Source organism: Ictidomys tridecemlineatus, chromosome 8, assembly GCF_052094955.1.
Source record: "Ictidomys tridecemlineatus isolate mIctTri1 chromosome 8, mIctTri1.hap1, whole genome shotgun sequence".
NCBI lineage: Eukaryota > Metazoa > Chordata > Mammalia > Rodentia > Sciuridae > Ictidomys > Ictidomys tridecemlineatus.
Window position 1 is genome coordinate 107,430,005 of NC_135484.1, and position 24,720 is coordinate 107,454,724.

Below are 24,720 nucleotides of genomic sequence, written 5' to 3' on the forward strand. Positions count from 1 at the left end.
TGCAGGGGAGTGGGCTGGGGCTGGCCGGGCGTTCCCTGTGCCCACGCAGGTGCCCAGATGGTGAGCAGCCAGCACAGTGGGGCCGGGACCAGAGCTGTTCCCAGGCAGTTCTAGGGCGATGCTGGGGCTCACTGATGAGGTCTGAGGCTCCATCTCTGGTGCTGGAATCATGTCTATGTCCCTTGATATACCTGTGGCCCTCAGGGGATGGCTGGGGAGAAGCAGGGAGACCCTGGATACACACATGGTGGGGGCCATGTCTCCCCCTTTATTTTTTTTAAGAGAGAGAGAGAGAGAGAGAGAGAGAGAGAGCACCGCAGTCTGGCTGGGCACAATTCAGGAGCCACTTGTCAAAAGAAACTAACTTTATTTTTAGAACCACACATGCCAAACAAAACAGCTCCTCAGGAAAACCTTCAGAGCCCAACTGCCACCACCGGCTTCCCACAAGCCTCTCCACCTCCCCCACTCCTCCTGCTCTTGAGGCCGATTGGTTCGGCTGTGGCTCTCAACATCTCCCCCTCTCTGTTTAAACAACAAGCATGTGGCTTAGGGACCGTGCCTGCCTTAGGTTGTCCAATAGTACATATGGTCCTTACCCGTTATCAGATGAGCTGACTTCAAGGCGTCAGCCTCCTGTCTTAGGTTGGTACCATTGTAATTGGATCTTACCCATCACTGACTACCAGTCCAGTATACAGCCACACCTGTGGAGAGGTCTTTGTACCAGTGGGGGGGTGAGGTTCTTTGCCTCACCTCTGTTGGCCCCCAAATTTTAGCTGAACAATCATGACAAGCAGAAGGGAGGAAGATACACCAAGCCAATTAACGGCTCCTTTTGGAAAAATTGTACCACTGATGACATCATCAGCAAAAATACCCCAACACTACCACAAGTCGCTGCACCAACAGATAGTTCACAATGCATACAGGTGAGTTCACAATGCATACAAGTGATACATAGTCCAGGCAAGTTCTGCAAGCAGTTCAGTGATGGCTATTGCAGAAGCTGTAGATTGGTTTATCTTTGTCTTCACCGGCACTGGGATGAAGATAGGAATTCTGGCAATAATGGCTAAAGAAAAAGTTATGTAACATTCCAGAAGGCACTAAAAGAAAACAATTTTCTTAACAATTTACATTATCTTGAAGAGAATTATTCAATATAATGAAAAGGAAAGGTGAAAGTAAACAAACAGATCTGTTAACCTCCCTTTTTGTTCACATATTAAAAACAATCCTCAACAGTTGTTTACCCAATTTAAATTAAACCATTTAAATCACGTGAATAAAAAAAAAATTTGGATTCATTTTTTCATGAGCGCTCATCATATATGATATGGACATACATACATTTAAACATATAACACAAAACACAAGTGTGCACACATAATATAATACATACAACACATAACATAATAGTAAAGGCCTTATAACTTTTTACAGGTGAAATCTCCATTGCAATCTTTAAAAACTCTATAGTCAAAAAATAGAACTGATCAGCAAAACATTAACCTAAGTCTGTATGAGCCCAAAAAATAAAATAGAACTTTATGATGTGGGAAAGGGCAATAATAAAATAGATATTGAAAAAAGCATCCTGGTTCTGTCACAGATGTAAGGATAGCCAAACTGGAGTTTTGGATATCAGCTGCTATGGATTTGAGCCAAATCATCTTCTTTTTGGTCTGTAGAAATCACTTTAGTTAATCTTTCTGGAATCCAAATCGGCTGCTGTTCTCCCTGTGGAAACACACAAACAGACCCCCGACTCCAGACAATCACTGGGTCAGGACCTTAATTAATCTCTCTGGAATCCAAATTGGCTGCTGTTCTCCCTCTATGGCATCGTGGGCAAATACCTGGTATTCTATCCCTTTGATACCTAGTATTGTTAAACCCTCCTTCTATGGGGGCAATTTCTTTTAAAATGTCCTGTTTGTTCACAATTGTAGCATGTTCTTGGCCTGGCATCTAAAGCCTGTTTTACTGCAGCTGCCATGACTTGCTCTTGTTCATTAATGTCTCTACATAATTTAATATATGTCTTTAAATCTTCATGCTTCCATGGTCTAATGATTTCTCTGCACCAACGATTTGCTTGGTCATAAGTCAGTTGTTTTATTAATGGCATTGCTTGTTCTGTATTCCCAAAAACTCTGGTAGCTATTTGAATAAGCCTATCTACAAATTCAGCATAAGATTCATTAGATCCTTGTATTATCTTAGATAATTGACCTTGTAAACCTCCATGTCCTTGTAAAGTCTTCCATGCCCTAACTGCCTCTATAGCAATTTGTGCATATACGCCAGGGTCATATGCAATTTGTTGCTGCTGATCCTCATAAGGTCCCTTTCCTAACAACATATCTAGATTTCTCTGAGGATAACCAGCTGCTGCATTTCGCCTAGCCGTCTCCTTGCAAAATTCCTCATTGGCAACCTTCCATAACAGGTATTGCCCTCCATTTAGCACAGCTTTACACATACTAGCCCAATCTGCTGGCGTCATGTCCAAGTTGGTAATGGATTCGACCATGCTTACAGTGAAAGGTGCTTGGGGACCATAGGTTGTTACAGCCTCTTTTAGCTGCTTCACTGTTTTGAAATCTAAAACATGGTGAATTCGCTGCCCTCCTGACTGTTCAAATACAGAGCATGCTGATCTTTGAGGTCCTGTCTCAGGATCCCATCTATCAACTACGGGGGTTGGGGGCCTCCCAGCATATGGAGGTGGCCTTGTTAGTTGGACATTTACATCCTCTGGAGGTAGAAAGGTGTTAGTAGCAGTCTCCTGTAGAGGTGGCACTGTTGGTTGGACACTTACGCCCTCTGGTGATAGAAAGTTGTTAGTAGCTGTCTCCTTTTGTAACTTTCCCCCTGAGGCTTTTTCTGCTCTAAGCTTTCTTCCTCTATCTTTGTCTGAACTGAAGGCTTTGGACTAAGCAAACCAGATACCAAAGCCCACAATGTCAATGTGCCAGCTGGCAGAGTTCCTGGGCTGTTCTTTTCTATTCTTTTTAAATCTTCACCATGATGGTTCCATTGTGATATATTTAACAACTCCACCTTAAAAAGCCATGGGCTACATTTTTGTATTATATAACGTATGCCCTGACTGTTCTTGATTTTACTGAGATGCCTCCTTCCTCTAATAATTTACTTAACACTCTTTCGGTTTGTTTTTTATTAATTTCTGATCCCATATTTCTACTATAATACAACCCAAAAAGATGACGCCAAACAAAACCGAGACAGAATGCAATAAAAATGGAACAACAAAAAAATCATTATAGCCTTTCTATCCTCCTGAAATGTGCATCTGTCCTTTCTCCCTATCTGTTCCTCAGATGTAAATAGTTTTTCCTCAGATGTGAGTGGTTTTTCTTCCGTCTCACTTATCTCCAGGGACAGGCAACTTAAAATAAAAGTGAAGCAAAACAAAAGAATAATCTTAAAATGGCTACCCATCCTCTCGCCCTGCCCTCAGGGGTGAGCAGTTTACCTTATCACTCACCCTCAGTCGTTCCCTGTGCGGCCCACCAAATGCCGCAGTCTGGCTGGGCACAATTCAGGAGCCACTTGTCAAAAGAAACTAACTTTATTTTTAGAACCACACACGCCAAACAAAACAGCTCCTCAGGAAAAACCCTCAGAGCCCAACTGCCACCAACCAACAGCTTCCCACAAGCCTCTCTCTTAACCACAAGCCTCTCCACCTCCCCCACTCCTCCTGCTCTTGAGGCCGATTGGCTGGGTCGTGTGGGCGGAGCCAAAAAAGTCCCCCAATGAGCAGCTCCGTGGTTTGAAAGGGCAGGGAAACAGCCCAATGAGCATCACCGCAGAGCAGCCAATCAGCTAGATGTTGCTGGGGCCGCTGTGAGCCAATCATCAGCTGGCAGTCTGAAAGGGCGGGGAAACAGCTCAATGAGCATCTCCAATGAGCATCACCACAGAGGAGCCAATCAGCTAGATGTTGCTGGGGCCGCTGTGAGCCAATCATCAGCCGGTAGCTGGAAGTTTGCTGGCAGCTGGAAGTTTGCTGGGGCCCCTTCGGCTGTGGCTCTCAACAAGAGAGAGAGAATTTTAATATTTATTTTTTAGTTTTCGGTGGACACAACATCTTTGTTTGTATGTGGTGCTGAGGATGGAACCCGGGCCGCATGCATGCCAGGCGAGCGCGCTACCGCTTGAGCCACATCCCCAGCCCATGTCTCCCCCTTTAGACTGGGGGCTTCCTGAGGTTAGAGGTTCCTCTCCTCTCAAGGGGGATTTTCTTACTGGGGATCATTTTCTTTTTTTTTAATATTTATTTTTCAGTTTTTGGTGGACATAACATTTTTATTTATTTTTTTATGTGGTGCTGAGGATCAAACCCAGTGCCCTGTGCATGCCAGGCGAGCCTGTTACGGCTTGAGCCACATCCCCAGCCCCAGGGATCATTTTCTTTTGAAAAATGTTATTATGGAAACACTTAAATATACACATAAGTAGAGAATCAAGTGTGGTGACCTGTACTCCCATTCCCAGACTTGGCAGCTATTAATTCTATGATCATTCTGATTTCATACCCCACTTTCGGCCTCACCCCCAGATTATTTTGAAGCGTGCCAAAGACACAATACCCCTTCACAGATGTTTCAGAATCGTGTCTAAAGAACTCTCTGTCAAGAAAAAAAAAACAAAAAAACAACCAAACCCCAAACCAAATGAACAAACAAACAAACCAAAAAACAGCAAGCCCCCTTAATTCTAGGGAGTTTTATAAGGGCAAGAGCTTGGTCCCATTTCCTGAGGCCCTGGTTTGGAGGTCCCTTGCTCCGGGGGGGGGGGGGCGTGGACGTCAGCCATGCCTGGGGACCCTGAGGGTCCCCTGAGGTGGGTCCATCTCAGAGCCTCACAGATGGGGATCCTGGCTGCACTGAGCCTTGCTGGGGGCCCTGGAGGCTGGGGTCCGCCCTCGAGGGGAGTGCTAATCTTCCCAGGGTCACAGGCCTCTGGCCTTCTTTGTGTTTTTTGGAGTGATTCTCCTCATCCTCTCTCCCCCACACCCTTCTTTGTCCCTCCTAATATTTGATCCTTCCTGTTTTTGTGGTTCCTGCAAGTGGGGACGGCTGTTTTGTAAACATGTTATTTTATTTTTCACTTTGGTGACTGTCATGTGTTATGGGTCCCCCCCTCTCAGCACTGTTTATAAAATCCAGCCCTATTGCTTCAGACTGCTGGGTCCTACCCCATGGGGGGCACCCACATATTTTCTTGTCCCCCCTCCGCCATGTCAAGGTGCCCTGACGATCCCGGGGTGGAGTCGTGAGTGGAGTCACTGGGTCACGGGGCACTTGTATTCTTAACCTGACGGAGCATGACCCACCCCAGGCTGTTGTGGCTGCCCGGCCTACCCCGCCTCCCACAGGGCAGACGGCTCCTGGGTCCCCGTGTCCCCACGGATACTGGCCTTAACCCAGCGTGTGTGTCTTTGCCCATCTGCCTGGGGTGGGGAGGTCTCTGGTGTTCTTTGGCATTTTTTCTTGTGTTTTTGAGGTTTTGCCTTCCATCTCTCATGCCCACTGTGGGGGCAGGGCTGCTGTCCTCTTGTTGCTCTGTGAATGTTCTTTTTGTCATCCAGCCTAGATGTGACCCCTGCTGGATTTTGACATGCCAAGCTTTCGCCATCACTCTGTCATCTTCGGGTACTTTGAAACCTGACTCTTCTCCCTCTGAGGGCTCCTTCAAGAGCGGATGGCACAGGGAGGCCCTTCTCGGTGCCTCTGCCCTTTTGGTAAATGCCAGGCACCAGTGACAAGGTACAGCCTGCACCAGGAACTTGCTCTTAGCATGGGGCCCAGGCGTGGGGGAGGGAGGACAGGCCAGGGCAGGGTGGCAATGCCCCGGGGGCCCTGTGCCTATGCTCAGGGTCCTTGGCCAGCACGGTCAGGTCTCCCTTAATCCACACCTACAAAGGTTAGGCTGGATTGTGGTGTCAGGTTTGTGGCCTGAAATTTGATGAAGACTCTGTCTCTCCCCAGAACCTTGAAGGTCAGTGTGGGAAAGCAACATGTCCACAGACCAGGGTGACGGCTCAGCCATCTGGCAAGACTGCCATTGCTGGTCAGGGTGTCCTGGAAGAGGTACCTTCCGTGCCCCTGAGCTTTGGAGGTTGTACAAGTGTCCCCTGGGCCTCAGCAAGGCCCTGTGTGGGAATAGGAGAGGAGCGTCCCATTCCCAGGTCCAGAAGGCAGGTTGCCCAGCCTTGGCTCTCAGAGGTGAAGGGGTCTTTGTCCCTGGCTTCTCTTTCTGAGCAAAGGAGCTGGTGGGAGACTCAGTGGACCTGCCTCTGTCCTTACTCTCAGTGGCCTTGGGCAAGTTCCTTCTCCCCTCTGACCTGGACCCTTTCATCTGAACGAAGCAGACATTCTCCCAGGACCTTCCAGAATCCCCAGGAAGATGCCAGCTCCCAGCCGTGACTCCTTCCCTCATCTCAGTCCATCACCCAGTCCAAGGACAGAGTGACAAGGACAACGGCTGCCCCGTGCTTTACCCCAAGAGTGTCATCCAGTTCTCAAAGTCTGCAAGCCAGGTACTATTATTAGCTCAATTTTGCAGATGACATCAAGGGGCTCAGAGAGGGCTAGCCACTTGCTCAAATCACCCAGCTTATATAAATGGCAAGACTGGTATCTAACCCTGGCTGTTTCCTAATCTCCTTCCCTGTGCCACATGAGTCTCCCTTTCCTTAAATTCCAATTGCCCTGTTAGCACTCTTTGGCCAAACCCTCTCCCTACTTCTCGATTCCAAACAGCCCACATGGGCACCTCCACCTTCCCAGGTTCACTCTTACTTTCAACCCTTTGTCAGTATGCATGATCCCCTTCCTACCCTGCCATGTCCAGCCCATGGCCCTGGAGGGCAAGAGGGCTGGGTGCCCTGCTGTAGCCACACCACCTTTCCTCCTAGAGCCACGTCAGTCTCCACTGGAGCAACTTGTTTCCCTGGACCTCCCTGGAGTGTGCCCAGAGATGCCATCAGGGCTGAGTGCCCACGCGAAGCCCCAGGAACCCTGAGCTTCCCCAGTAAGCCCCTACCTGCAGTGAACACTGATTCTGAGAGGGATTTGAATGGGGGCTCCTCACACCCCAGAGAATCACCCTCTTCCTATAGCAGGCGGCGCGCCGGGCCTCAGCTGGCCTGGCACGTGCCTGACGTGGCCAGACCTGCAGAACCCCTGGCAGCTGGCCTGGCACGTGCCTGACGTGGCCAGACTGAAGGCCGAAGTGCCGGTCCTGCAGGAAGCCGCTGGGTTATCAGAGGGGAGGGAAGGGGCTGAGCCACCCTGTCCCTGGAACGTGCAGAGACTCATGTCCCTGAGTGTGCGTGCGTGCCTGTGTGTGCATCTGCCCATGCCACCGAGCTAGCCCAGGACACTGTGGGCCTGACCCAAGGAGGAGGGGGGTGTTCCACGGTCCACCCGTGACTCCTGTGCATTTATCAGACTCAGGGCTGTGCTGGGACCCTGAAGGCCTCCCATCCGTTGTCACTGATTAGTTTTATAATTGGGGCCCGAATCAAAAATTCTTCCTCCTGGGTTAATCCTGTCTTCCACATGAAACCCACGTTGGTGGGGGCTGGGAGTGGGTGTGTAAAGGGAACCCTGGGCTGGAGTTGGGCTGCCAGGCAGGGTCCTGGTTCTGCTGCTCTTCCAGCCGCAAGGCCATCATGTTCTGAGCCTCACCTTGCCATCTGTCAGTGATGTTGGTGCTGTTGGGATTGGAGGTTGTGAGTATGGAATGAGCCCGAGCGTGCAAACCACACTTGATGTCAGTGTGACATAATGGTGGGGGAAATAATTTCCGATGAGCATCTTTGACTTTCACTTAGCACCATGCCGGGCCCAGGAGAGGCTGCCTGAGGACCCTCGGCTCTATTTGGACTTAGCCTGCCTCCTTGAACATGGTACTTTGCCTCAGCCCCAGAACGTGGCCGAGCATGGGACCAGGCTCACCAGCTGAGAGGCTGAATGGACAGCCGAGAGGCTGCCACTTCACAGTGTCGAGGCAGAAGGCAGCTGTCCTCCAACTGGGAGGTCATGTGGGCTGGACTGGATGTTTGAGGTGGCTTCCTACTGAAGGTGCTTTTAGGGTCCTGTGACTTGAGCTGAGTTCTGCCACCTTTCCAGGAGTCCCTCCTCCTTCCTGAGCATCCCTGTGGTGGGTGCTGGGCTGGGCATGGTACCTCTGTGTTCCACATGGTCCTGTCCACAGGGGTTCCTGGGAGACCCCACAGCCAGCAGGACTGAGGCTCATTCAGGGCCTATTTGATGGGCTAGGGGTGAGGCTGGGGAACAGAGGTCAGCCTCTGGGAGGCCAGGCTTTGTGGGAGGGAAATGTTGCCAGCCCTTTGGTGTTGATTCTGGGCCCTGGTCCCAGCTGTGACCAGTATGCATGATCCCCTTCCTGCCCTGCCGGGTCCAGCCCATGACCCTGGAGGGTAAGAGAGCTGAGTGCCCTGCTGTGGGGCAGAGGGTCCAGCACAGGTGTGAGGGACTCCTGAGTGACAAGCTGCTGTTCTTGCTAGATTACTAAAGCAGTCTCTTGGGCAGCTGGGCCTTCTAGGTGTGGTTCTGACACTACACGACCTTCACCAGTTTTTGTCTGTCAAATCCATTTCCTCCCCTGTGAGATGAAAGGTTCGTAAAAGCCACCGTCCAGGCCCTGCCCTGTGTTAGGATTCGGGTGGGCACTGGCTGGAGGGTACCTGGTCAACCTGGCCTGAGACCTTGTGCCCCGCAGTGAGCTCAGAAGACAGGCGTGGGGAATAATGGGGGAAGGGGCTTTTCTCTTTGCAGTTGCCACCTCCTGAAGGGCCCTTTTGGGGGGCTGGGAAGTACCCACCCCCAGCAAGGCCCCCTTCTTGACATCTGCACCCCCCTGTTTCATCCCCTGGTGTTACATTCCACAGGGGAAGGCGATCCCTCACTAAAGGCCTGGGGATTATAGGCAGGGGCCGCCGGGGTCACCCTGGGAATGCTCTCATAGTCCTTTCCCACCAGGGCCCTCTGCCTCCCGCCAAGACTCGGGTAGGGGGTGATCCTGGTGCACCCCATCCTGAAGGAGCAGCAGGACCTCAAGGGGTGGGGGCTGGATACCCCTTCCCTCCCTGTGTGAGGGTCAGCACCCCTAGAAAATGAGGGGACTGTGTGGAGTCCCTATTGGGCCCTCGCAGGGGGCAGCTGGGGCCTAGGTCCTAGGGTCTTCACATGCCTGGCCTCCCCTGCCCCCTCACTTCTGCCCTGACCCCCTCTCCAAGGCTGCAGCCCCCCCATCCCTACTAAGCTGGGGATTTCCGCAGGCTGAGCCAACCGCCTGACCCTAATTATGCCGCCTTCATCCTGTTGGGGTTAAGCTCCCTGTGGCCTTCCCTCCCCCAGCCAGGAGGCCGGGCCTGGGGTCAGAGCCTCAGGAGGCTCAAGCCTGCTGGGCCCTTTCTAGAAAGGGCCGATGGGCCAGTGCCCTTCTGGGGGCCCCTGATGGTGAGGAGGTCACTTATTCTGGGGGTCTAGGAGGAGTTGAGATAGTTTCTCTGGAAAGCCCTTGGGACTGGGAGAAGCCCAGGGAGCTGACCTCGGGAAGGAAGGGGAGTCTGAAAAATGGAAACTTGGAAAGGCTGTGTTCTCATATAGAAGCACCCAGAAAGATTTTGAAAAGAACCCATGCTTTGGCTCCACTCTGATTTTGATTTTCTCAGGCAAGGCTCAGCAAGCCTGTATATTAACACCCCGCGCCCCCGAAGGGATCCATGCACAGCCAGTTTGAGAATCACTACTCTTCTAACTTGTCATAGGACAGTCAAAGAAACAGGCCCAGTGGGCAGGAGGCCTTCCACAGAGGCCACCTCACTAGTTGGGGCAAAGCTGGCTTGGAACTTGAAGCTCCCAGCCCCGAGTCAGGCCCCTTCTTCTTGGCCTTGAGCATCACCAGGAGTCGCTTCAGCACTTGGGCACCAAAGAGCTGTGAGTCTTGCAGTCTCCTTGCTGTGTCTTGGCTTCTTTGCAATAATGATGGGCTCTCGTGATAAGAATTGAGCGAGGTGATGCCTGTAAGGTGTCCAGTAGCACCTGAGAGAAGGGTAGCCGTATTCTGCTTTCTGAGTGGGGCCAGGGCTGGGGCTGCAGAGGGGGCAGTCTTCCTTGGTCATCCCTCTCACCGGGTGCAGCCCTGACAGCTGGAGACCTGAAGGGCGGAGCGGGGAGTGGCTGCCTCAGAGACTGCAGGGGCCTTGACCATGAGATGGAAGGGGCAGGAAAGGTGTTGGAACCAAGAGCTCCCACACCTGACTTCAGGTCCCTCCAGGAGAGAGTGTCACCAGTCAGGGTCATGCGGCTGCAAAAATGGCCACTAGATGTCACCCTCAGCTCGTGCTTGAAGTGAAGCTGTCCTGCCTGGGAGAAAGGAACAGGGTGGAAAAGAGGAGGCCAAGCCACCAGAGAGTGGGCGAGTTTAGAGAAAGCCCAGGCTTCTGGGTGGCTGCAAAATTTCTGCAGGGAGGTGTCTGCAAGGGCTCATTTGTCTGCCTGCAGAATTTTCCTTCGCAGAATGATGCCAAGTCACAATCAACAGGTTCTTTTTTTTTTTTTTTTTAACAAAGACTAACCATTTTTTTTTTTAATATTTATTTTTTAGGTGTAGATGGACACAACACAATGCCTTTATTTTTATGTGGTGTTGAGGATCGAACCCGGGTCCCACCCGTGCTAGACGAGCGCTCTACCGCTGAGCCACAATCCCAGCCCCCAACAGGTTCTTTGGTGGGCACCTGTCGCACAGACCAGGAAGACTCTGGTGCATGCATTATGTGCCAGACGTGTACACCAGCAGGCTGGTCAGTATCCACAATACACCACGTGGTAAGTGTGCTTGTCAGTCCCGTGTTACAGGCGAAGAAACCAAAGCCCATAGCAGTTATGTGTTGTGCCCACGTCATTCACCTGGAGGGGAATTGGGGCCTGTCTGGAGCCTAAATGCTTTCTCCATATTTGATGGACTTCTGGAGAATTCCAGAATACTAAACACTCAACAGGCTTCCTGCCAAGTTGGGAGATGTGGTGGGTGGCAACCCTTACCTGGCTCTGCTCCTTTGGTGCCAGCAGAGTCTAGCAGGCAGGAGAGGGAGTGGTGCTTGCTGATGTGGGTGGGAGCTGGGTTTGGGTGATGCTGTGTGCTGGGCCCAGCAGATCTAGCACCAATGAGAGACTATCTGTCCATGTCCTCCTCTGAGCAATTTCCCCACCCAGAGTCATTTCAGTTTCTTCATCTGTCACTTCTAGGAGTGGACTTTGTTCCTTTACCACTCTGTCCCTGCTCCCGCCTCCCTTCAAGGCTCTGAGCTAACCGTGTTTCAGGCCAGATACTCAGACGGACAAGACAAACCAGCCCCTGCCCACAGTCACTCTGCCTGAAGTCTAGACCAGTGACCTTGAAGCTATTTTTGATCATGGAACCCTAGCAAGAAAAAGATTGTTGAGCACACCCCTGTAATATGAATATATTTTGTATTGTTGATCTTTTACAATATGGTCACATTAATTAGAAAAAGGATGAAATGAAAAATGAATAAGTGTTCTAGTATTTTCTTTAAGCATCCCTGTACCATGCACACACACAGTGCTCAAATGCCAACTGAACATTCCTGCCCACCCTTTTTGGCCCTAGCCATAGAAGGAAGAAACTTCAGATTCAGCAGGTAGGAGTGTGGGCAGACAGGAAGCATGAGCAGGACTGGGGAGGGACCTTAATGACCTGAACAAGAGCTAGATTTTATTTTGGACTCTAATGCTGAAAATTTCGTGATCATTTTCACTATGCTAGGATATACAGATCCAGGACACTGTTCCAGGCAGTATCTGATTTCATCTACTTTGGGCAGTTCTATTCCATTTCCAACAGATTTTGTATTAAAATATCCCCCCACTTCAGATGAGTGGGGAGCAATTCCTTCACCACATATACTTGGGACAGGAAGAACAGAAGCCGGGTCCTCATGCAGGAAGCAGCACTTGGGGGCCCCCATAAGTATGGGTTGCAGGAGAAGAGGGGCAAAAGGCCACATCTGGGGTTCATAAGGGAACCCCCCTGTGAGCCTTTTACTCAGAGAAGTCTCAGGACAAGCCCCTTCCCCCAACCCTGGCACTATGCTGTAGAACAAAATGGTCGTGAAGGCATCTGTCTGCCCGCCGCGGGTGGCTGCCAGGGAGGCTGCCATGATGGCTGGCCCAGTGTGGGTGTCTTTGTGCGCCGGTGACTGGGTGTCTGTTTGGTACTCACTGAGTGCTTGTTCTGTGGGGCGAGGGGTGTGGGGGTGGGGGCACGGCCTGTAGCAGGGAAGGTACGTGAGGCTGGGCACGAACAGCCTCACCCACCAGCCCTACTCCTGCCAGGTACTCCCAGCTGCTCCAGAGGACTGCCCACCGCCTCCTCCCTTCCCTGGGCATGGCCAGGCCGGGGGGCAAATGACTTGGCCGGCATCTCCCTCACTTGGACCCACTGGGGCAGAGCCAGCTCACCTGGGGCACAGGCAGGGCTCCTTGCTGGGTGGGTGCTCTGCCAATCCCCCTCCCCCATTCCCAAGGGGGACAGGAGGAATAGGGAGGCGGCAGGGTAGAGGGCTGCCGACCAGAGGGACAGGCCCCTTCCTCTCTGGGACTGTGGCTGGGTAGAGCAGGGCACAGGGGGCTGCTGGATGGGGTGGGGGTGTTTCTCTGTTGAGGGCCAGGAAATGATTTCCATGCAAATGAGATGCAAACTCCTTAATGAGCTTGCAATTAGGAAGCCAAGGCTGCCAGGCCCGGGCAGTGCCTGCGGGTTTTATGAATGGGCCAGCGTGGGGAGGGGGAGGAGGCGCGCCGGCCCGCCCCCACGTTTCCCTGCCTCTGCACCCGCGACATGCCGCGCCGCACGTTGCTGCCTCCCGGCCGTGGCGACCTGGCTCCCGGCCAGCGAGTCAGCTGCTCCGGACGGCGCAGGAGGCTGTCGGGCAGAGTCCCCGCCACGCTGCCTGCCGGCGATGCGTTGGGGCCGCCGACACGCCCCCTGGGGCCCGGCAGGGGCTCTGTCCTCCGGCGCCCCTTTCCCCGTTGCTGGAGTGGTTTCCTGCAGTAAATCGAGTGGAGTTAGCTGCAGGCCCTGTTCGGTTTAGGATGGGCAGCCCCTGGACTTCCAGACCAAAGGAGGAGGATGGGCCCCCTACCTTGGGGTAGATAGAATGACCTTGAGAGGGATGGAGGTAGAGTGGCAGGATAGGTACCAGTTCCCACCCCAGGACCCTCGGCATCTCCACAATCCCCTTCTCCAGCCAGTTCCCAGGTGTGAACTTAACTTCAAAAGCCTGGTTCGCAACCACCCCACTGCACACGCTGTTTCCTACACTTGCTGGTTCTGCTCTTGGCCTTGCTGGACTGATCTGGGATGGAATCGAGGGTCTCCCAAGGGCGTGTGGGCGCTCGGGTCAGCTCTGGGCTAGAAAGACACCACAGTGTGAGCAGTTGAACCCTGTTAGGCCAAAGCCCCCCTCCCCTCCTCTCTCCTCCTTCATTGCTTTCAGAGTGAATTAACTAATTACCTCCAATTAAAGTGCCTGGCTCTCTGTTCCTGGGCCCCAATCCCTCCCCTAGGAATCCTCCTCGCCCAGGCTGGGCCTGGAAGGGGGCCTGGCCTGCAAGGTGGAAGTCAGTGAATCAGTCAAGTGGTGCAGAGAGGGTGGGACAGCGGAAGCTACAGTGTCATTTACCATGGGAGTGGTGCAGACAGCCAGGATCTCTGACTTTGCTGGGATGCAGAACTGAAGTCAGGTCTAGGGACAAGGGCCCAGTGGGTGCTGTGAAAGCCAGGAGCAGGGGCTGCCTTTGGAGGTAAGACCTGGGTGAAGGGTGTGTGCTGATGTTGAGGCCCTGAGGGCCAAACTAGAAGACCCACCTCAGGAGAAGCAACTTGAGGGTGGGTCTTAGAGCTGCCAGTCTTTGGGGACACTTGCAGCCTTCCTCACTCAGGACAAAGGACAGACTCCAAAAGTCTGGGGGCCCATCCAGTCCCTTTTCTCTCTAACCAGGCTTGCTCCTGCTGCAGCAAGGACAGCCCCTCAGTTATCTTTGTCCTGTCCTGCTCCTCAGTGGCTCTAAGGCACAGACCCCAGCACTAGCCCAGCCCAGCACCATCTGTGTGCCGCCCTGTGTGCTGCCCTGGTCCCGCCCTGGTCCCGCCCTGGCCCCACGTGTGAGACGTGATGGGGAGGATACCTGGCGTCAGGAGGCAGGGCAATGGGTTGTTGACCCAGGTCTCACCTCTGGACTAGCTGGCATCTCCTGGGACCAGGCAGGTTCATGCCAGGCTGTGACTCAGGCCCAACCCCCCTTGAGTCCTGCCATGCCAGGGATCTGGGCTTGGGCATCCTGTGTATATGTGTACTGGGGTTGCCAATTGCAGCCTTCTATCTTGGGGTCACCTTCTCTCTGTCCCAAGTTTCAGCTCCTCCCAACCACCACCCCTGGAGAGGCTGACTAGGGAGGGCCCCCTGGCAGCACACAGCAGCCTTCAGGGTCAGTGAGTATGTGAGCCATCCAGGGCAGGGGCAGGGCCTAGCACATGGGAAGGGCCACTCCTGGGGTGTCCTGAGCACCATCTACCTACTTGACTTGCCCCCTAAGCCCATGGAGAGCTGGCCCCAAACCCCTTATATCCAGGAAAACCTCATCATGCCTCCCTTGTGTGTGGCCAGCCCAGCTGGTACTAGAAGCTCCAAGTCTCCACTTGTTTCTCTCTCGTCCCCCTCCGCAGATCCTGAGTGTCTTGAGTCTTGTTTTTTCCTGTACTTCCCAATGGACAGCAGAGGGCGTTGCCCAAAGATGAGGCCACTAGGAATGGAGCAGAGAAATCAATCCCTTTCCTTGTGTCCAGTTGTATACAATGTAGAGCCCAGGCTCATGGGTCACTGTGTGTGTGTGTGTGTGTGTGTGTGTGTGTGTGTGTGTGTATGTGTATGTGTGTGTGTGAGAGAGGGAGAGAGAGAGAGAGAGAGAGAGAGAGAGAGAGAGAGAGAGAGAGAGAGATATGAGTCTGACCCAGGAAGGACACCTTCCTTCCTGGGGATCTAGACTTAACCTTTCAACAGAGGATTAGAAGTTAGACCACAGGTTGAACCTAAGTGGTGAACCCAGATGGCTCTAGGCAGGAAGAGGAAGGTGAGGGAGTTGTGCTTTCCCAGCAGGCTGAATGGGGAATGGGCACTGGAGGTTGCTAGCTTTCCTCCCTTGATACTGATTGGGAGGGGCTGCATACAATAGCTGGTGTCCCACCCTGTGGGAGGGACTGCTGTGGACATCTGGGCCACATCTGGATTCCTGGCAGGACCAGGATCTGGTCTATTTGGAGTCCTTAAGGGTTATAGGATCCACCCCTTTGTGACCCCTGCCATCACATTCCTGGGGAACCCTTTGTAAACAGGTGTATAGGGTACATCCTTGTAATGCCTGAGAATTCCTACCAGCTCAGTCCTTCCGGCACTCCTTTGGAAGCGGCCCTAGGGACCAGGGCAGCAGAGTTCTCTGGGCCAGGTGACCTTTTCATGGCTGAGCCTGTGTGCGCATGGTGAGATGCTGGGAAATACACTCGCGGGTTCCACATTGTCCATGCCTCTTCCTTCAGATGGGGTAAGAGCAAGGGCTGGAAGGGGAGTGAGGCTGCAGCACCTCTTAGGGACCCCACCCCAAAAAGAGGAGTGGGGAAGGGCTTGCTGTGGGGTGGTATCACACAAAAGCTTGGGAATGTGATTGGGACGGGAAGCAGAGAGGCGACAGCAGGAGTGGCTCTTTCTTGGGTCTGGGGTCTGGGTTCTAGGGAGGAGACCACACGGAGAAACAGCCTGTAGGTCCGCTGGGTTGCAGGACGCCTCCGACACGGAGCAGGAGGATGGCCGCGATGGCCTTGCAGAAAGGAACAGTGACGGGGAGGGGGAGGGGACGAGCGTGGCGCCCACCCGGGCTCGGCCGCTGCGGGGGCCCAGCCCCTCATTCCCACCCCTTTCTCGCCCGGCCGCCGCGGCCCCTCCCCCAGACCCGGGCGCCGCCTCCCCCTCCCCTCCTCCTCCCCCTCCCACCCGGCGCTGCAGCTGCTGCCGACGGACTATTCTGCACGTAGCGAATGGAGGAGACGCACAAGGGAGGCCTCAAGTGCGCGCGCGCGGGAGCCGGAGCCGCGCGGGCGGGGGAGCAGCGGCGTGAGCGCGCGCGCGTGCGGCGCCGGCCCTGAGCGCGCGCGCCGGGCCCCGGAGCGCGCGTGTCCTCCGCGCCCAGGGTCTGGGGATGCTTGGACTGAGTCTCAGCGACACCCCGCGCAGCCCGGCTCCCAGACCTTCTCCGTGCACGTTGTCTCCCTTCCAGCGAATTCCAACTCAGGTCCCTTTTCATCTTCCACCTCAATAGCAAGGTCCTTTGCGCATAGTAGGCACTTCATGGTGGGGTACTGGAATGAATTTATTTGCTCACCCTGCTCCTCCTCTGGGTCAGTGCTCTACAGTCAGCCAGGTCTTGGGCTGGGGGTTTACAGAGGGCTGAAAACACTGGTTGCCTGCCATTCGGACCATATAGTCCCACGAAAGTGGCCCCCCAGGAGTCTCAGCCTTGAGAGCCTCTTCTTCCCACCCCTGTGTACCTGAATGCAGGGTGAGCCCTGTAATGCCCCTTATTAAGGGCCTGGGAAGAAAAAACAAAGGAGTGCATTGACCTCTGTTTCTTCTGTGTTGGGGAACTCCCAAGGGAGTGCCTTCCCCTGTCACCTCTTCTTTCCTATGTCACTTGCACAGCTCCTAATTCCCTGGGGTGTCTGGGACCAGGCTGGGCTCTGCCCACACCTCTGGCAAAGGTGTATTATGGTGAACACAGAAACTGTGCCCTGGGATAACCTAGGGAGGGCAGGGAGGCCCTGGCTGTGGCAGGCAGTGCCCTAATCTTGGAGGTATCTCTAAGTTCCAGGGGAAACCTCCCTACTTTGGGAATCCTTGATTTGGGGCTGGAAAGTGACATACAGGGAGAGCCTGTCCATAACTTTCCTGAGTGGCTCAGGTTGACACCTCACTTCACCCTTCCAGCTGCACATACCATTTATAGGTCTGGGGTGAGATGTCTGTCTCCTGGCTATGGGAATTGGGCAGGTGGCAGGACATTGCAAAGGGATGTCTGAATAGGATCAGTTGCCTTTTGGGCACTCTGGTGGTGGCAGGAATGAGAGTGAGGGCTCTGTCACATACTAATTTAAATGTTCAAGTCATTTGACCTCTCTGAGCCTCAGTCCCCCAGTATGATGGGAACATAGCATTCACTCAGTGGGGATGTTGGGGACTGGGGGATGATCTGCCTATTAACACGTTCTTCTGTTGGGGCAGACGCTTGGTAAGAGGTCAATCTTTTTTTTATTTTTTTTTTGAGCTGTTTGGACTGGCTGAAAGACTGGGACTATTTCCCTCAGCTCTGTTTCCATGGGTAGAATGAATTCAAATTTCAGTGCTGGCAGCTCCTTGGAATTTGGAGGTGGGTTTTGAGAAAACTGTAGAGACCAGAAACATGTCACATTGATTTCATCATCCAAGAATGAACCGTTTCATACTGGTTTTCCAGACATTAATATCTGAGGCCTTAAAAAGGGATATTTTGGATAGGAATCACTAGTGGGTATTACACACTTCCCGGCCTTCTTAATCAGAGGTTACAGAACATGTGAGTCTTCGTGACTCAGAACTGTGGTCACAAGGGTCCAGCACTATTCTGGTTGTAATGTAGTGAAAATCCCAAGCCCTGTTTGGCCCCACTTCCCTGATGGCTACATATTCATAGTTCTTGTGTCTACTTTTTATAGTTCTTCATCACTTTTATTCCCTCCCTGTTAGCTGTCACTTCTCCTGCCTTGCCTTCACTTTGCCTGCCTCAGGCCCATCTCCAACCCACCCCCCCTTGTTCTCAGCTTGTTTCTGTTTGGCTGTGCGCTGAGAAATCAGAAAATCACATCTGTTAGAAGATGTGAAAAACAACAAGATCTTTTGAACTTGACAAATTATATTAAAGTTCATCTGGAGAAATAAACATGCAGAGAGAGCTTGGGAAATTCTGAAAAAGAGGTATTATAAGGGGCAACTAGTGCTATGAAAATGTTCTGTAAAGCTCCAATAATAAAATAGTTGGGTACTGGCATAAGAACAGGCAGACAGATCAAAGGAAAAGAGTAGAGTCCAGACACACACCCATGAACAATGGAAATTGAATATATGATAAAGTGACATTTTAGATCAGAGGAGAAAAGATGAATGATTCAATCAAATTGGATAATTGGCTAGCTGCTTAGGAAAAAATAAATAAATAAAAATGGTTCTCTATTTCTGAAATAAATCCCAGATGGAACAAAAATATAAATGTAAAAAGGAAACCGTAAAATTACTAGAAGAAAACATTAGCAAAAATTCTAAAAGTATATATTCTTGGAATGGGGGAAAGTATGACAAAATCCAGGAGTCTCCACAGGAAAGATTTTTTAAAACTGGCTACATGAAAATGTAATATCCTAAGGTCTAAAGGCAAATAACAAACTGGAAAAAAATATTTTCAACATGGACGACAGAGTTCTTACAAGTCAATAAGGAAAAGAAAAACAAACAGAAAAATGGCCAAAGCACATGAAAGAACAGAAAAGGATTTCTGTTTGTTTTTTTTTTTGTTTTTGTTTTTGTTTTTTTAGTGGAGATTGAACCCAGAGGCACTTTGCCACTGAGTTACAGCCCCAACACAACCCCATTTTTAAAAAAAATTTAATTTTGAGACAGGGTCTTGTTATACTGCTGCTGAAGCTGGCCTCAATCTTGCAATGTCCTGCCTCAGCCTCCTGAGTTGCTGGCATTACAAGCAAGTACCACCATGCTCAGCCAGGAGAGGGTTTCCGAATGGCTAACAAGTGCTCCCTCAGTCAAAATATGCAAAATCAAAATTAAGAAATGAGAAGGTTCTCTTTTCACCAATTTGACGGCTACTCCAAGGGTGACCTCTGCCTGTGTGAACACAAGCATCTTTAAACTTGATGGGAAAGTCTCTGTACCTAGGAAGGGACCTGGTAATATGCATCAGAAGAAGTAATTTACAGCTTAGGATTCCATGCCTAGGAATCCAGCAGATACAATGTTAAAAGTGTCCCAAGTGTTCAGAGTACAGCCTGTGTTCATTGCAATTTTGTTTCCAAACTTGAAAACTTGGAAGGAACATCAAGTCTATCAGTAGGGCCTAGTTAGATATGTCATGAATTTCCAAACCCTGGAGCATGTAGTGGTTGAGGGGAGTGAGGGTGAGCTTCGGCACTGATACTAAGTGGAAAAGCACATGGCAGGACATTACTTATATGGTGCTACTCGGTAGAGAGTGTGCCCCAGGGCAGCATTGGCATCCTGGGGGGGGGGGCCTATCAGGAGCCCATCATCTTGGGCCACTTTAAACTACTGGGCTGGGAACCCTGGAGCTGGGACTCAGCAGTCTGTGTTGTTACACATTTTATAGTATGTACACTCATGTTTGGAAGCATGAGTAAGTCACTATATGTGTCAAAAATAGATGTAAACCTGTTGGCCCTTGTGCCTCAAAAATTCTAGGATTCACCAGAAACAGCTTTCTGTGAGCAGAGAGAATACAAGTCCATTTTTCATTTTATTTGTTTTTGAGCTGTTCAGATTTTTTTTACATGAGAATACATTGCTTTGATTTTTCTAAAAGAATAGTTTAAAAAGTTACTGAGGTAGCTCAGTGGTGGAGTGCTTGTTTTGTAGACCTTGGCTTCCGGCCTCAGTATAGGACGATAAAAAAAAAAAAAAGTGCTACATACATAACAATGATACAGTGGATTATTTATTGTTCAGCCTTAAAAGGAGGGGGATTTTTCCCACATTTTTTATTGGGGCATTAGAGTTATACACAGTGACAGGGTTTGTCATTACATATTCGTACATGCACACAATATAACAATATAATTTGACCAATATCACTCCCCAGCACTTCCTCTCTCCTTCCCCACCTTCCCACCCCTTGGTCCTTTTCCTTTATTGATCTCCCTTTGACTTTCATGAGACCTGCCCCCCCCCCCCCCACAACACCTTTCTTTTCCTTTTTCCTTTCTAGCTTCTGCATGTGAGAGAAAACATACAACCCTTGATCTTCTGAGTTTGACTTATTTTGCTTAACGTAATGGATGGAACGTGAGACCATGGTCTCACGTTCCATCAATTTTTTTTTTCTGCAAATGACATAATTTCCTTTTTTCTTTATAGCTGAAATAAAACTCCATTGTGTATCTATGCCACATTTTCTTTTTCCATTCATCCGTTCCTGGATGCCTAGGCTGGTTTCATAGTTTGGGTACTGTGAATTGTGCTGCTATAAACATGGGTATGCATGTGTTATTGTAGTAAGATGACTTTAATTCTTCAGGATAGATACCAAAGGTTGGCATAGCTGGGTCCATGCCTAGTCTATGGAGGAACCTGAAAAAGGGGAATTCTGACACAGGAGACAACATGAATGACCCTGAAGGACATTAGGAAGAGTGAAATCAGTCAGCTGAATATTTCATGATTCTACCTTAATGAGGCACCTGGAGGAGTCAAGTTCAAAGAGACAGAAAGTGGACCCCTGGTTGCTGGGGGCTGGGGAGTTAGTGTTTGCTGGGTAGAGTTTCAGTTTTGTGAGATGAAAAGCACTTTGGAGATGGATGTGGTGGGGGCTGGGTAACAATTGAAACATGTTTAATACCACTGAGCTGAACCCTTAAAAACGGTTAAGACGGCAAACTTCATGTTTTGTGTCTGCCCACATTTTTTTTTTAAGTTAAAAAAAAAGAAAAGAAAAGTTACTCAACCAAAAGGTGTATGAAGTAGGGCCACAATGGAAGCTGGCAGGTTCTGCGTGAGACTGCCTCTGGATTATAGAGTGTGAACTTGAGGGTTAGGCTCAATGACAACTCTCTCTGCTTCAGAGCCTGGTTGCAGCAAGTCTTGGCATCTGATAAGAGAGAGGCCTCCTCCTCGCCCACACAATGGGAAGCAGAGCTAAGGAACTTGCTGCCTTGAGGGATGTCACAGGCTGACAATAGGGCTGGATAGGAGAGTGGTTTGGTGGCTTACTGGAAGACGAGGCATGCTAAGTTACTGGGGGAACTGGATCGCTGCCCTTGCCTGAGGCCTTTGCTGAGACCCTTCTGGCTGTCAGAGCTCTGCGAAGTATATGGAGCCCAGGGGTCCTGGGGAGATTTGGGGAGTGGAGGGAGCAGGAGGATGAACAGAGATTGGTGGGGTCGGGCTGAGTTTCTTGGGGCTGAGTCCTTGCTTAGACATGTGGCTGAAGCAAAGGCTGTACTGGAAAGGATGATGCCAGGGTGGGGGTGAGAAGGGAGATGGCATTGAGTGTGGGAGAACCTGGCCAAGCTGAGCCTAGCACAGCCAACTGGCTGGGACTCAGGGGCAGGGGACAGCATGTGGGTTTCTGCCTGCCCTTCTCCCAGCTGGAGGAGAGGGCTCTTGCACCAGATTCTGGGGACTTCTCCAAATGGTCCATTCTGGCCTGAGTGCACAGCTCTCTGTGCCGCCTTAGACCCTCTCTGTCAAGACAGTAGAAGTTTGGGGCTGCCAGGAACCAAGCAGGGGACTTGTGGCCAGGGAGGGGCCCAGAGGTGAGGAGGTCCTAAGCCAGCCGGTTTAGGCTGACCAAGCTGCAGAGTTCCACAGCATGACCAGCTGAGGTTCGGTGCTTTGCCTGTCTTTGTTCAATCCATTACCGAGCAAGCTCCTCTCAGGAAGCTGAGACCAGTCCCTGTCCTTAGGGAGCTCATGGTCTGGCTGAGGGAAAGGCCACCCTGACTCAGGCAGCGTGGGTGTCGACCACAAGCCTGGCGGGTTCACTCTAGGGCAGGATCTGTGCTCACTGCAAAAGGTCTCGGTCTCCCTCTGTGTGTAGTGGGGTTGATAGCTCAGGATACATTCAGTCATGGTGATGGCCAATTCCCAGTGCTACCTGGAGAGGCCCTGACTGACCCCATCAGCCAGGAGATGGGGTGATCAGTAACACAGGAGAGCCACATCCTCAGTTCCCTCTGGGACTGGAGATGTGGCTCAACAGTAGAGCACTTGCTTAGCATGAGCAGGGCTCTGAGTTTGATCTCTGCACTATTAAAAAAAACACAAACAAACAAATGTCCTTTTTTTCCTGGTGTGGCCATACCAGTCTCAGCATGATCCTGTTTCATTGTCCTGAAAGTGGAGCAGGAGGTGAGCAGACAGAGAGGAATGGGGTTAAAGAAACAGGGAGGAATTTCTAGGTCTGTCCAGCTGTTTCCAGATTTCTCCACAGCTACACATTTATATTTTGAGGTGGGGTAATCATCCCTCCCAGGGAACCACTTGGGGTAGGGGCGATCCCCCTCTGTAACCCTGGGGGCTAGAGTATAGGATAAGGAAAAATCGAGGGAGGCTTGGACCCACTTCCTGAGCTGATTTGGGCTTGTGGACCCAGGAGCTGGCCTTTCCTGACTTCCCCAGACTATAGAGGTAGGTGCCCAGGCTTGTCGGCTGCCTCCATGCTCAAATGGCTCTGTAGACCTTCCCAGCTGAGGGCAGCTGGGCCTGGGATAAAGCCAGAAAATGCTTGGTCTCTCAGCTCGACCCTGACCCCACCAGGCCCAGGCAGGTCCTGCCTGCACACCCTGAGTCCACCCTGCCCAGCCACCCATGGTGATTTAGCATGAGAGAATGGGGCTAGATGGTGGGAGGGACCACCCAGAGGGGTGAGTGGGTGAACTGGGAGCAGGCTGCGTACTCAGGACCCATGTCAGTGAGCGTGAGTGTCCTTCCTCAGAAGGGTGATTTGTTGGGATTCCCCACCCACTTCCAGTCTGAAAGCCTTGAAGTGTGTAGATATGTAGACTCATCTGTTTTAGATGCCAAAAGGAATCCTATTCTGACCCAGTTTGATGGACAGACACAGCCCCTGTCTTCATGGAACTCACAACAGTCTGAGGGAGGAGACACAGTCCTGTCCTCAGGAAGCCCCTGTCTGAGGGACACACAGTCATAGCCCTGTCTTCAGGAAGCTCTGCCTGGTAGGGAAATGCTCTGGGCTCCCTATAGCCTCCTTCCCTGGCATGTTATTTTCCTCTCCAGCCCCCTCCTCTGCTGTCCTGAGATGTTCCTTTCCCTGGAAGGAGTTGGTGGAGCTGGTGGAGCTGTGGGAGCTCAGGGCCTGCTCTGTGGCCTGCTGCCCACCACTCCCAGCGTGTTCCCAACCTCACCTGCACAAAGCCTGCAGAGTTCCAGGCGGGGAGACTGAGTCATGGTGGATCCCACCTCCCAAGTGACTGCATGAAAGATGACATGAGGCCCAGGGGAAAGAAAAGAAGGGGTTCTACTAGCCCATGACCCCAGACATCGCCCCTCCTGGTGTCCACAGGAGCCTTGCGTGTGGGAGAATGCACGCAGTCAGACCTACACCCATGCCCTGAGCCCCAGCAGACATGTGAGGCTGGGGTGAATCATGGAGCAGGAGGTGGATGTCTGGAAGCCAGATGCAGCCCAGCTGTTCAAGGCCATGAGCCCAGCCATCCCTAGGCCAGATGTCTCCCCCACCCTCCATCTTCCAGGCTTTCAGAAGCACTTCTGAGGAAGACCGGTGCCCAGGACCCAACCAGGAATCCTCTCCTTAAAGTGAGGAATTCTTGCCTTTCTTCAGCCACTGGTGGGGGCAGGGTGGGCAGTAAACCCCGAGAGGGCCAGATGAGGGCCACCCATTCTCATGTACTCACAAGCCCGAGAGCTGCTGGATACAGATGCCCCTCAGACAAGAGGCCTGGGGGAGGGCCAGAGGCCATGTCTGAGGGTGGGAGGTGTCAACTCTGGGACAAAACAGCTGGGGGTGGGCAGGTGGGTCTGCATCATTTTGGCGGTGGCCTGTTGACCCCACCTGACAGGAGCCTCATCAGACTGCAGGGTCTGAAAGAAGCCGGGAAGGTGTCGACACACAGATGCCCAATATTCACTCAAATATCTGCTCCCTCAGAGGCAGACAAGCCCTCTGGGGCTCCCTGAGCACAGAGACGGACACTCCCTGTCACACTGATTTCTCATAAGGCTGACGTTGGTGAAGTTTCCCTATAAGACTGGGAATCCCGAAGGCAGACCCCTTTCTCTTCCCTGAGAGGGAGAAAGGTCAGGCAGGGAGCTGCCTGGGGGGCAGGGCTATATCTGTCCATCATCCCTGGGTCCCTCTGGGGACAGAGACTCCTTCTCTAGCCTGCCTCCTCTAGAATTCCTGGAGATAAGATCTGCTGTGGGTCCCTTGCTGTCCCATTTGGCCAACTCCCAGCCATTGAGGTTGGCTGGTGTCTCCTGCCATTGCTTCACTTTCAGTAACAGGGACGGCAGCAGTTTGGTCCCAGAGTTGACACTGCCAGTGACCAGCCCCTGGGTTTCGGTTCCCCTGCCCAGGCAGCCTCAGCCCTCACAGCACAGTAGGGAAAACCCTCTGCTTCCCTCCTTCTCTGACATCTGTGTCTGGCTCCTGTGTCTTCCTGGTCCTGGCCCTTCTCTGCACCCTCCTCCTGTCGCTGGAGTCCTAATGTCCTAAGCAGAAGTCATGAGGCCATCTCATGGGAAGTATGTTACAG

The 24,720-nt window shown here is 51.8% G+C and overlaps 3 long non-coding RNA genes across 4 annotated transcripts in view; 2 read left to right on the forward strand and 1 right to left on the reverse strand.

Moving 5' to 3' along the window:
* Positions 1–9,416: 9,416 nt before the first annotated feature.
* On the forward strand, positions 9,417–11,611 carry LOC144366196 (uncharacterized). 2 transcript variants are annotated; one of them, XR_013425145.1, is made up of 3 exons: positions 9,417–10,007; positions 10,678–10,901; positions 11,322–11,611. It is a non-coding gene; the product is annotated as an uncharacterized LOC144366196 (long non-coding RNA). The 2 variants fall into 2 exon arrangements; XR_013425146.1 differs by having other exon boundaries at positions 9,421–9,527.
* On the reverse strand, positions 11,530–16,089 carry LOC144366197 (uncharacterized). Its single transcript, XR_013425147.1, has 3 exons — positions 15,530–16,089; positions 13,613–14,900; positions 11,530–13,509 (listed from the first exon to the last, which is right to left on the reverse strand). It is a non-coding gene; the product is annotated as an uncharacterized LOC144366197 (long non-coding RNA).
* Positions 14,864–24,720, forward strand: part of LOC120889044 (uncharacterized) — a 91,829-nt gene continuing 81,972 nt past the window's right edge. The window contains exon 1 of the long non-coding RNA XR_005732802.2: positions 14,864–15,695. This is a non-coding gene — a long non-coding RNA (uncharacterized LOC120889044). The remainder of the gene's footprint in view (positions 15,696–24,720) is intronic.